Source organism: Agelaius phoeniceus, chromosome 16 (genome assembly GCF_051311805.1).
Source record: "Agelaius phoeniceus isolate bAgePho1 chromosome 16, bAgePho1.hap1, whole genome shotgun sequence".
Classification (NCBI taxonomy): Eukaryota; Metazoa; Chordata; class Aves; order Passeriformes; family Icteridae; genus Agelaius; species Agelaius phoeniceus.
In genome coordinates, this window is record NC_135280.1 from 16,154,100 (window position 1) to 16,167,386 (window position 13,287).

General features: G+C 46.5%; 1 protein-coding gene and 1 long non-coding RNA gene across 7 annotated transcripts in view; one reads left to right on the forward strand and one right to left on the reverse strand.

Annotated features, from left to right (window-relative positions):
• Nucleotides 1-3,801: 3,801 nt before the first annotated feature.
• On the reverse strand, nt 3,802-7,669 carry LOC143695336 (uncharacterized). The gene is made up of 3 exons (XR_013184440.1): nt 7,520-7,669; nt 6,011-6,129; nt 3,802-5,084 (listed from the first exon to the last, which is right to left on the reverse strand). It is a non-coding gene; the product is annotated as an uncharacterized LOC143695336 (long non-coding RNA).
• The window catches only part of TBC1D24 (TBC1 domain family member 24), a 36,716-nt gene continuing 31,039 nt past the window's right edge, over nt 7,611-13,287 (forward strand). For 4 of the 6 annotated variants that reach the window (XM_077186728.1, XM_077186732.1, XM_077186730.1 and 1 more), the window contains exon 1: nt 7,611-7,693. The gene's annotated coding sequence lies outside the window, so the exon portion shown is untranslated. Of the gene's footprint in view, nt 7,694-7,785; nt 7,903-13,287 lie in introns of those variants that run through there. The other 2 variants (XM_077186731.1, XM_054643828.2) reach the window with 2 other exon arrangements.

Genomic DNA, 13,287 nt, shown 5'->3' on the forward strand with positions numbered 1-13,287 from the left:
CATGAATGCACACATGGCACTGTTGAAGCAGAGGGCTGCAGAGACCTACTTCTCACACAGAAGCTGGCAAAGCCTGAACCAAAGAAAGAGGACAAACTGCCATGTGATCCTTCCCCACAGTGTACAGAGAGCCTGCCTCACTGCAGGCCAAGCAAATGTTCCTTCTAACTGAACAGCTTCAGGGAAAGTGTGCTCCTGAAACTGGGAAATGTTTTGGATGATCTCTGCTCCCATCCTTTGAAACACAACAAGTGGACAGACCAGACAACCAAGCTCCAAATACCTCTGAAAGATGAACAGTGGTGTTTTCCTGAGAGGAGCCCAACAGTCAACATTAACTTTTCAGTTATCAGCAAATAGCCCAGTGCAAAAAATTCTTTCCCATGCCAAATTTCTATACTACTCATCTCAAGACTGGGATATAAAGTCTCATTTCTCATAAGTCTCTCTTCAGTCACTGAAAAAAGTCACTGCTGCCAGGACTTTCCTTTGCCCTTTATATTGCTATTCAAATCTAGCCCACCTACAGCAATGACAATTCATTTGCCCCCTTCTCTCCACACCACACTTTCAGCTCAAATCCAGACACAGAGAACTAAACAATCAGGTTGCTTCCTTCAGACAGAGCATGAATCTGGTTGCTGGAGGGCAGCTGTCCTGCTGTAATGCCTGCTTTTCACAGCTCCTGTGCTTGACCTGCTGCAGATAGGGCAGCTGCTGCAGACCCTCCCATGAGAGAACAGGGACTTGTAGCCAGGGGAGAAAAGAGGAGCTGACACTTGTATGAGGAACACAAGGATGGCAGGTTCTGAGATCCTGCCTGAGGGGTAAGATTGTACAGGACTAAAAGCAATAAAGATAGGGAATTCAATAAATCTCCCAAGGGAGAAACTGTGTGTTTCCTAAGAAGAGAAAAATCTTGCATCTGTTCTGGGCACTGGTGTCTCTCAACCCACTGACATCAGAGCAGAGTGCTGAGCCTACTGCCCACAGTGCCGCTGTCAGAAGGCAGAGGAAGCCTTTGGACTGTGCTGTATTTGGCATGGGTGGAACAACTGGCTTCCCCTCCACAGCCATTGCTCTCCCCACCACCCCGCAGGACTCAAAGAGGGCCATAAATGTTTTCAGCGTGGCACTCTCCCAAGCATATGTCATAAATTACAGTCCCGTGCTGATAATAAGTCAGGTAATAGCGACACTTTTTTGTCCTGCCAACTGCAGAAAAGGTGGTAAAGGGGAGGGAGGAAAGTGGGGGAGACGCCTATTAGCACCAAGCTGGATTTTACACGCGATGGAAAGTGTTTGTTCAGCTGGAAGTGAGAAGGGTCCTTAACCAAAGAGCACACACTAATGAAAACAGAGTTGCAGAGGGGTGAGGGGCACCAGCACAGAGTAGCAATTCATGCTCCGGCACAGGTATGAAGGCTGCAAGGACCAGGCCTGGGCCAGAGCACCACCAAGCCTGCTTTTCCTCCAGCTCTACTTCACACCTTCTGGAAACACTAATTGAAGGTTCTACTTTGCCTTAGAGGAGAACACAGGCAGGCCTGAGAGCACCCAGTGCCATGGATTTTGGTGTAAAGCCCCCTTGAGAGCTAAGCCTGCCCTGGCTGTTTGGCTGGGACAGAAAGTATCCTTCTCCAGGCAGAGGCTATCTGGGCACCATACTCTCTTATCCTTCACCCAGGGAGGTTCAGCCTATTCTCAGGTCTCTAAAAAGCAAATCCATGGGATCACAGCCTGGTTTTGAACTTACTTGTCCAGCCACCTTTGCTGTGAACTCTGCAGGTCCCTCACTGCTGCAGCTCAATCACACTATGAGGTGAATGCACCAGAGACCCTGAAGACCCAAAGCCAGCAGCCCAGACAGAAACATAATACCATGAAGGATGCCAGTTCCAAAAAAAAGTTCCTGCTTTGCCCGATGAAAGCCAATGAGCCTCCTGCAAAAAGGTAGTGCTGTGTTTGAGCTGGTGCAGCGGAGTGCAGGGGAAAGAAAGGGATCAAGCCAACATCAAAGACAGTGCAGGGCATAAATTAAGCAACGTTTAGTTATCTATCCATGTCTGTAGCATGTGACTGACCAACAGTCTGTGGTGCTTATAAGAGACACCTGCACTTGGAATAAACCAAACTCCTTCAGAACCACTTTCCCAGGAAAAGCCCTTGGATTATGAGTCATTCCCTAAGATCCCACAGGTCATCAGGCAGGCACCATACAAGGGGAGGAAAACTGTCATGTGCAAGATCCTTCTGCAATGAACTCTCGTCCTCCAGAGTCAAGAGTGGGTAAGAGCGCTCCAAACATGCCCAATAGCCAGAGGAATCTCTGTGGATTGGATCCTAACAGGTGTGGAACACCGCAGCAGCACCTGCAGCCAAAGCTGGATCCTAACAAGCAACATCCCATTCTGGAATACCTGGTGCAATATGCTGGGAATGTACTACACATCACTGCAGTCTCCTCATGGAGGAGGGGGATTAAAGTCATCCTAAAGGGAAACTGCTAATTCCTTTCTCACAAATCCCCTCTCCACACCAAGAGGATCACCCAGTACCAGAAGATGACCTTTCACATTCATGGTACAATGTGACTAATGTCACCCCGAAAAGGCAGGAGCTGCCATATGTGGGGAAGGGACAAAGAAACAGGGAAAGCTGGCTGCAACCCATCCAACCAAATGGAAAACACAGTGTCCACGGAGTACTTGTTGCAGTGACAGAGAAATGCTTGGCTGCCTTCATGACCACATTCCTTTTGTGTCACTAAAAAATCCATCATCACTCTCCAAGTTTTGGGACCATTGGCCTCACCTTCATTGCCAGGAGTAACATCAGCAGCTCATCTAGAGGGGAAGAACCACGTCTGGCTGCTGGAAGTGGAAGAGAAGTGATCCACACCACTGAGCAAATCTCTCATTAAGATGCTGGCACGTGATAGGAAAAAGATTTGCTTAATTATCCCATAGTAATTCCCAGTTTTACCCACAGGAGGTCAGACTTTGCCGAGGCTTATCAGCTTCCCATGCAAGCAACCCAGGGCAAATCCCATTGCTGTGGGACCAGCAAAGCCACTGTTTTACTAGCCCAGCTTAGGTTTTGGCCTAAGACCATTCTGTACTTCCTGGCATTCTCTGATGATTGTCCAGCTGCTCCTCTGCCCACCTTACCAGTGCAAATCTCCTCTCCAAGGCTGTTGGACACACATGAGGATAAATCTCATGAGATGGATAATTTCATCCACTTAGCCATTCCTCACCTGCTTTTCTTTTCTTGCTTTCATGTTTCCCAATCCAGCTTTCCAGTCCCTCCACTGCCTCTGTCAAAAAGCCTCCATTACATCCAGTGCCTAGTCTATAACTCCAGCCTGGTTTAATAAGAAAATGTGAGATATACAACTGTACATAGCAGAGAAATTTCTGTTCCTGTAGGTTCTGGAAAATGTATGTTCAGGGGGAATAGCATTCCCACATAAAGGAATGGTTCAGTATGAGCTCACTTGTTCTTCAGAGAACACAGAGAGAAGCCACCATCAAGGCACAAGCCCAAAGGTCACAGGCTTCACCCAACACTGCACTTGCGGAACTACTTTATTTCGTGCTATGTGAAAGTGTTTCAAAACTCTGGGAACTAGTTAGATATAAACAAAGATCCTTCTTTCATCCCTCAAAAGCCTCCATAGACTCACTGCCCTCCATGCCCATGGGCTAACCAGGTCTTTCTCTTTATTTGAACCACTGCAGGGTTTAGGACTTAGAGAGCCTTGGCATTCCTTGGCTTCTGTAAAGCTGCCAGCAATGAATATCTTCCTCCAGGAAGAGGAGTGGATGCATTCAAACGTGTTTTCCACCAGCCATCAGCCAGCTACTCAAGCAAGGTCTTCACCCTCTCTCTCACAGCCACAGACAGTCCAACAGCCTGAACACAGGTTGGTGGAGATTATTCATATAGCCACGCAGGCTCCAAAGTTCCACATCCATTCTACCTGTATCACCTGCCATTTTCACCATAAATCCACAAACTGTGTCTCCTTTTATCATGCATTCACACAGGCCCCTCTCCTGAAAGATTTCCCCACATTGATCTTATCTCTGTGCCCTTTATCTTATCTCGGCCTCCTTGAACTCTATCCCCCTACTGCACCCAGAGTACCAGAATTAGGTAAAAACACCAGGCAATGCAGAGGCTTTAGTCACCATTATACTCCTAAATTATCTCTCAATAAGGCATCACTGTGCATGAGGACAGAAGTTCGGAGAGAGCTTTCCTACTTTCGGAACACTGAGAACAGCTGTCTGGCTAAACAGTATGTTCAGCTCCAATAATGGTTCACATTTCAGGAGAGAAACTCTGAGTCTGGTCCCTCTCCCTGTGCCTGCTCCTGCTTTTCCAAAGCCTGTCAAGCCCCAGCTTCTTTTTCCCCATGTGAACACATTGTGTCTGCCGCAGTTTCCTGGGAGGGACGTGAGAATACCAGTGCTGTTTTACCTCAGAGGGGCACCATGAGCCCAAGTATGCAAAATACATGTCTCACATATTACAGTGAAAGGATCTATAAATACTGAAGACAGATGAAAGTTTTCCATCCTCCTACAAAATGCTGCCCACACTTATCTCTGTCCTCACACCTCTCCATCTACTTTCATCCTCTTTTAAACCTGCTTTCCTTGCTAGCTCAGCTTCATTTAGCACAAGGAACATAATGCTTTACATGTGTGGAATGTCCTTTAGGGCCCTGCAGAATTAAACACAAGTGAATATAAAATAATGTATTATATTCCAATTTATATTTGGATAAACAAATGATTTCTCATCACAGCTTCTGGAAATGGCTCTCATGCTCCATGACATGAGTCCATTGCTGTCCACAGATTGGCCAGTCACAAGGAAGCCTTAAAGGAAGCACATTGCAAGGACTGCTTACTGCTTCCCCCAGTTTGGAGCTTAGGCCTGCTTTGGAGAAGTGGGACTGCCCTGCCTGGCCACCAGCAGAGGTAGGGCTACGGCACAGCCCAAGACCCCACTGACCAATTGTCACAGCACAGTGGCTGCTGTGTCTGTCTTCAGGACTTAACTTCAGGGGTCTGCAAGAAAGATGAGGACAGGCTTTTCAGCAGGGCCAGTAGTGACAGGAAAAGGGGGGATGGTTTTAAACTGAAAGAGGGGAGATTTAGACCAGGTATTAGGAAAAGGTTTATTCAGTGAGGGTGATGAGGCCCTGGCACAGGTTGTCCAGAGAAGCTGTGGCTGCTCCATCCCTGGGAGTGTTCAAGACCAGGTTGGGCAGGGCTTGGAGCAATCTGGTTTAATGGAAGATGTCCCTGCCCACAGCACAGGGTGGGACTGGATGGGCTTTGAGGTCCCTTCCAACCAAAACCTAGGATTTTATCTTGCCTCTCTGCTCAGGAGCTTTAAGGTAAATATAAAACACCCTCTTAAGACCCTGTTTAAAATGCAGCTGCAAATGGCTCCAAGTCCTCTGTGTATTTTATGTTTCATTATCATGTTTAATACTTTCCTTGTGGTCCTTTGTGGTTTCCTTTAGATTGTAAAACTTCCAGGTAAGGGATTTGTTATCTCTTTGGCAAGATCCAGCCATACCAAGCTGTGTACATATACAACACCATATAAAAGATTAGTGTTTTATTGGCCACTGAAGCATAGCTAGTTAATAATCTTTAATGTGGCAGTTATTTATCCAGTCGTAAACAGAGCATTGCTGCCAAGCCAAGTCAAATAAACACTATGGAAATCCTTCATCCTTAAAACGAACCAATTTCTGTCCTGGCCATTGTAGGCTTTGGGAAAAAAAAAAAAAAACTGGCATATTATTACTGAGCACAATAGTCAGATTTTAAAGCTTTCCTAAGGCAGCAATTGTTTCTAACATCTGCACTGAGCTTTTCCCAGGCCCCAGGGCAGAAGCACAGCCCAAGTTCTCCTCATGCAGCACTGCTTTCTGTGGGATGATGACCAAGGAGCCAAGCAAGGGCTGAGGCTTAATACCTACAGTGTATGCTGTGTACCCTCTGCGTTATCTCTGTGGATGGAGAGCTGCATAGCTGACGTCCTTCAGGAAAGGCCCTGAAGGAGCAGGTCCTGTGGAGATGCCATGATCCTGCTCTGTCTCTGAAGAATGAAGCAAATGAGAACAAAGTTGTATGACCAGAACTTCTAAGGACACCATAACAAAAAAAACAAAACAAAAACCACAAAAAAAACCCCAACAAACCCTGCATATGCTAATTGCCTTCATTAAGTACCTTAGTCTCACATATATTACAGTATTACATTGCTCTCTGCTTAGATCATACTATATGTGAAGAAGGAGGAGGCGGATAAGATTGGGGTGTATATAAGGAGGGTAAAAATTTCACCTAGTTAGGAGGAAGACCCAAAAGGACGTCAGAAACAGATGATGGGCTACTAGTCTCCTCTCCCTCCTCCCAAGCATTCATTGTAAGCTTCTACATAAAATGATTCTGATTATTATTACCTGAGTTAACACTATACTACTGCTACTGTTAGAACTCTGTCTATCCATCCAGGGCAATTCCAAATCTATTATTTCATAGAATCTTACAATGGTTTGGGTTGGAAGGGATTTTAGAGCTCATCCAGTTCCACCCCCTGCCATGGGCAAGGACACCTTCCACTGTCCCAGGCTGCCCCAAGCCGTGTCCAGCCTGGCCTTGGACACTTCCAGGGATCCAGGGGCAGCCACAGCTGCTCTGGGCACCCTGTACCAGGGCTTCACTATCCTCTGAGTAAAGAATTTCTTCTGAAAATCTAATTAAAACATACTACCTTACAGTTATTCTCCCTTTCCATTCCCCCTTGCATTTCTGCTGCTTCAAGAAACCACACTATTCATGAATCTGTGATGGTGAAAGTTCTTATTTAACATTACCAGACTCAGTGTTGAACATGCCCTGTTTGAGAACCTGTGCTCATGGAAGTTCCTATTGAACGCAACCACTTATAGTACCAAACTAGTTATAATAAGAGATTAAGCCCAGCTACCCTCACCCTCTCTGATCCCTAATGACCAGCTGGCTAACAAGGGGATTCTTTTCCACCAAATTTCTATATTCTTATCACAGCACTGCCACAACCACCCTGCCTGCCCCACACTGCCCCTCATTGACACCCACCACTCCTCACAGTCCCTGTCACCCCTCACACTCCCTAAATTTTGGCCTGCACCCCCCTCACAGTCCTTCACTGTGACCCCCTCACAGCCTCCTATTCCTCCAAAGCTCTCATCAGCCCTCAAAGCCACCCTCATCACCCCTACGTCAGCCCCTCACAGCCCCTCCATCGCCCCTCAGAGCCCCTCACAGTCCGTCACAGCCCTCACCGTCCGTCACAGCCCCTCATAGCCCCTCACCACCCCTCACAGCCCATCACAGCCCCTCACAGTCCGTCACAGCCCCTCACAGCCCGTCACAGTCCCTCACACCCCTCACAGTCCGTCACAGCCCCTCACAGCCCCTCACAGCCCCTCACAGTCCCTCACCACAGCCCCGCTCGGCCCCAGGGCCGCGGACGCTCCGCGCGCGCCCGCCCGGCCGGCCCGGCCCGGCAGGACCGCGTGCGCGCGCCCGTCCCACCGCTGCCGCGCCCTCTGCGCAGGCGCGGGGCTGCTCGCGCCCCCAGTCCCGCCGGACGCGGCCCGGAGCGGCGGAGAGCGGTGAGGGCGAGCGCGGCTCCGGGAGTCGACTGAGGGGGATGGAACTCGGTGTCGGGCGGTAGCATCGCGGCAGCATCCTCCGGCGAGGGGCCGGGAGGGAGCCGGAGGGGGCCGGAGGGGGCCGGCTCCGAGACCGGCCTTCGTCAGGCCCCCGTGTCCGGGCCGCGGGTCGCTGGCTGTGCTCGTGCGAGACCAAGCAGCAGCTGCGGGTGAGGCTCGAGCGGGCCCCAGCCGCTGTGTCTGGCCGCGGGCTCCAGAATCCGGGGCGGAACCTCCGGCGGTGTCGGTGACCGGAGAGCGGGCGCTGGTCCCTGCGGCGAGCCGGCCGTGGGGGCTCTGGGCTGCGCCTGGGGCTGGCTCGGTGTGTGGAGGGGCTGGAAGATGTTCGAATGTCTTGCGTGAGCCTCAGGAGCCGGGCAATGCCTGAGGATCTTCTGCCCGCTGGTGACGCTCGCCCTGGCACGCACAGTTTACCCCTATTCTGCCAGCCCACCCCCGCAGCGGGGCAGCGGATCTTGGCAGGGAGGGCTCTCTAAGCCTAGCACCTGTGTTCTGCTGCCTCTGCCTTCAATGTTTTTGAAATTTCTATAATGAAAGTAGAATTTTGTTGAGAGTTTGTTTTCACCTTGGTCTTTCCGGCCCATCCTTCAGTGAAAATTGCTGCTGGAATATTTGGGCTGGCACACTGTTAGCCACCAAACACCAAATTTAGAGTGCTGGCTGGAACCTGCCAAAATGCTCCCCAGCCTCTCTGGGCCTGTGAACAAGCAAGCAATAGCCGGGTGGATGCAGCTGATGCTCAGCTGATTCTGGTCCCAGGGCAGCAGGAGGGAGGGCACCTCTCAGGTGCTGTGGACTTGTGAAGAGAGGACAGTGAGACCTTCTCCTTTGAACTGTATTATCTCAATCCTTGTGTTTTTATATCCAATTCCTACAAGAAGCTGGATCATCTGAAAGCTTTTCTGGCTTAGAGGAAATCCCAGTAGGATTTTCAGAGCATACAGGAGTACCCAGAGCATAGAAATAATATGGATCATATCTAGGGCACTGTATTACCGGAACAGGGAATTCCCTGGTGTTGGAATTTCCTTCTCTCTGTAATCACTAGCTGTTAGACTGTTGCAAAAGACTTCTCCAAGGTGGTTACTCAAGAACAACAATGATAACTCAAGTTCAAGGATTCCGGCAACATTTTATGGTAACTTTTTGTTCCTTCCAAGCAATACATGATACTTATATCCTTTGTAATTTTCAAAACAGCTGTGGATAGTATTGAACAATAATTAGCTGTTGGGAATCTTTGTACTGAAAGTCTTTTCTGTCATTAATATTTGAAAGTTTGCAGGTGTTCCCATGGCCAGAAATTTTAACCAAAGAAAAACAGCTTTCTCCCTGTTTTTCTTTGGGTTTGTTTATTTGTTGTTTGTTTGTTTGTTTTGAGGGGGTTGTTGTTTTGTTTTGTTTGAGATTTTTTGGTGGGGGGGGTTGTGGTTTTTGTTTTGTTCTTTGTTTCTGGGGGGTTTGTTTGTTTGGGGCGTTTGGGTTTTTTTGCTGTTAATGATTAAGTGCTGCCAAGTAAATGTTTCTAGCAGGCTGTTTGTGGATCCATCACATATTTAAGTACCTCTGCTCTTCCCAGCTCACTCCTTTTTTTTTTGATCTTTGTTTTCTCCCTTTGGTTGTATTCACTTATTTGTTCTGTTAATCTGAAATCTTTGAGGGCCTCCATCCTCTGATCCCCCTGTTATTTGGACTGTAAAGAAAAATGGGAAAAGAAGCTATCCCTGTACTAAAATAACTGTGTGTTTAAGGCAAGCAAAGCAGTCCACACTGCATGGGTGTCTCACCATCTCCAATACCAAGGTTATTGCAGTCTGATAATGCATTGTTTAGGCATTATTGTTGGCTTGTGTTGTCTGCATTGTCTGGCATTTGTTTAGGTTGTAAGTGCCTTTGCTTTAGTGCTGAAGAGACATACAGCCAGGGACAAGCACATTATTGGTAACATACCATAACTTAGGTCCTTGCTGTTGTTCTGGCTCTGCAGAATTCCCCCTGCCTTCCCTGTTAGGTCGGAGAGGCAGCTGGAGCTGCTGCTGTTGGGCTGTGTGGCTGCATGCTCAAGCACAGATGAGTCTGTGTTACCACTCAAAATTGATAAACTGTGTTACTGGTCTGAAAGAAAAGTAGCTCCTTTTATTCTGTCTGTACAGCCTTGAATTAGGACTAAAGAACTACAATTTTTCTCAAATTTGTTTGGGGATGCCTTTATTTTCAGGTTTATTTGCAATAGTCTGACACAATTGAATGGAGTGTGTTGGCGGGTGCAGTAGGTTTTGTTGCAGAAATGGTGTTCTTGAGCTGTTTCCTGCTTTGGTACTTGACCAGTCACCTGATACAAAAATAGGTCTTATTGCACTATAATTAATGACTGACTGGCTTGGAGTCCACATGTGTTGGTGGGAATATGTGCTGGTGAGGTCCTGTTCTGGACTCGAATGTTTTAAAATCTCTGACGTTAATGGAAGTGCTTGTATCTGTGGTGTTCATACTCTTAGGCTTTAACAGAACTCATTTTTTCTCCTCCTGCTTAAACTTCTGCAGTTAGAGAACAATTGCCTGAACTTTCAGAAATGTTGCAAAAGACCATGAGCTGTTGATTCCCACTGTCTTGTGAAGGAGACTCAGGAGATATCTAGGCGACTGCCAATGTCTGTGTTAAGGAGTGTGCTGAATGTTGCTTGAGGTGTAGGCAGCTACATCACCATAGAACCACAGAATGGTTTGGCTTGGAACAGCCCTTAAGGCCCATCTTATTACACCCCCTGCCATGTCCAGGGATACCTTCCACTGTCCCAGGTTGCTCCATCCAGCCTGGCCTTGGACACTTCCAGGGATCCAGGAGCAGGGATTCCAGCTTCTCTGTGACTGCCAAGGCCTCACCACCCTCACAGAAAAGAATTTCTTCCCAGTATCTAATCTAAACTTACTCTCTGTCAGTGTAAAATCCTTTCTCCCTCTCCTGATTATGTTGTCAAATAAGTGTAACTCAGGTGTAGCTGCCAAAATTCACTTCATTATTTTGTTATTTTTTATGGGAAAAAAACTTAAAGGAGAAATAAATCGTCCACAAGTACGAGTGTAGTGACTGTGTTTCAGAAAACTTGTACTGTTATTGCCAAATCTGCTACACTGACTATCAACATTTTGAAAAGAAAAATAACATTCAGATTAGTTTGAATTTTTCCACTTAATAGGACAAGGGCCAGCTACCAACTCTCAGCAAATCAGCTGTTCTAACCCCATTGTCCACTGCATATCATCAGAGTATAGTTGGGTTTGTTACAGAACTGGTGATTCAAACACTGCAGAGCTGGAATTCCAAAATCATGTACCTGTGCAGGAAGTACCTATTAGTCCCTGGAAGAGAGACACTTTCCAGAGATTGCCTATTTAATGTAGACTTTGTACATCCTGTAGAGAATAGGGGGGGCTAAAAGTATTTGTGACACAGCTGCCACAAGTAGTAATCCTGCTTGTGATTTTAGAGACTGAAATGAGTTGTTGATGCTGCAAGCACTTTAATAATGTGGTTATTTAGCTGTTCTCTTTGGTGAGGGTGTTTGTCACCTTGTTTTCTATAGCACAGTTTTAGGAATGAAGGTTGGAAGCTATGCATGCAGATAACTTTTTTTTTTTTTAAGGTGTGGAGGTCAGTGGCGTACCTCATGCATATCAGCGTTGCCCAGTGCACTGTTGAAAAAACAGTCTAGTTTTTACAGATTATTTTTCACCTCACAAACAGACCAAACAGAAGGTAGTAAGTTATAAGAAGATCTGTACAGTCACAAGTTCTAAGATAAGGGTTAATAAAAGCACTTCAGTCTGAGTGGCAGAGGAGTTTTGGGATTCTTTTTGTTTAATAGTTTTGTTTTGTAATATCTTCATTCTATAAAGAAAATGTTTGTTTTCTAATCTGGATGTGGAGACAGGATTCTGCTTCTGGTTTACATTTCAATATGCCTGTATCCTCCAGGTGAGAGACTTGGAATCCATTGGCCAGTACAGTGCCACTGGACAGAGAAGTAGGTGTGTTGTGGGAGCGTCGGGGGGTAGGACGGAGACAGAGATCTCTGAAGCCAGGTCGTGGAACTTGGGGTTTATTGCAAAGGGCCTGGGGGCAGGGCCAGCCACAGCTCAGAGCAGGCCCAAGAGAAGAGAGGGGTAGACAGGATGAGAGGGTAAGAGAGCGAGGTTCCCATTCCAATACAATAAATCTTCTTCTGTGTTGAATATTCTAATTCTCACTAACCAATCTAGTACAAGATACAAATCCTATAGCATTTACATACAGCCTATAAGAATCATTACATTACCATACTGTGTTACATTTTAAACTCCTATAAACTCCTCTTTGGGCCCCTTCTGCCAAGCTGTAGGGTCTGCTCTGACCCTTGGGCCTGTCTGCAAGCAGAGGGTATTGTTTCATCAAAAGGGAATCACCTTCAGCTGGCCATGCCATTGTTTTCCAGTTGTTCAGTAACTAAGATGTCTCAAAGCTTGCTTTTATTTCAATCTCACTTATAGTTTCCATATTCTCAACATCTTTTGCCAGACAATCATATTTATAAGGCTTTCCTGTTTCATCTTCCCCAACAGTGTGTCACGTGTGTTAAATCTCTTCAAGTTTGCTCAGAGCCAGCACATGGGTACAGAGCACCCTCAACAGCAAAGCTTCCTGTAAAACCTGTGCCCTGGATTCTGAACTCTATGACAGGGCCAGTCACCCAAAGTTCTCTCCCCAGAAAGACTAGAAGATTAGCAGTATAGTATACACTAATAGTAAGATTATAAACTTTGCAACCCGTCTGTTGTCATTTTGAAATCACAATCAAAGTAATGCAGGACTAGTGTGGGATTTCACACTCATCAGTTTTTCATTACGTGGTGCTGTTTCTGTACCTTTGCTGCTACACAGGAGTGTTTGTTGCTATTATTTTAATCGAGCATAAGTTTAGAAAGATGACAGAAATAAGTACCAAGATAAAGCAACGTGTTGTTCCAGTTCCCTGAAATGGAGCTTTTGGCTGAGCTTAGGTTCTCCTTTACTTGTAAAGTGTAGTAGGTGTCTGAATATCTCCCCTGTGTAGGGTAATCTACACTTGATTTCAGGAAAGGGTAGTCCATTACAGGGCATACCAAATTATTGAAGCTTTTCTTCTGAGCAAGGTCAGAAGAAAGGAAAAAAATCTGTAGGGTTTTGCAGGGCTGCAAAAAAATTATATTCTGACTAAAATGACAGCTTTAACTCTTTTTTATAGGCTCATCTTACTGTAAATTGGCTTTTGCTTTCCAAGAGAAAACTGCTGTGCCCTTATACTTAATGTATACAATCATGCAATAGTCTGAGATAATAAGGTTTCCCTTCCCTGTTTTTAGCTGCTGGCTGAAGTTATGGGAACACAGATCTCCCCTGGAATAAAAACGTTGTGGGGATAACTGTTGGCAGGAATGAAGTGTACATCTCCATTTGTTTACTACACATACAAGAAGTGTGTGTAGTGATTTCCATATGCTCAGCATGGATAAGGATT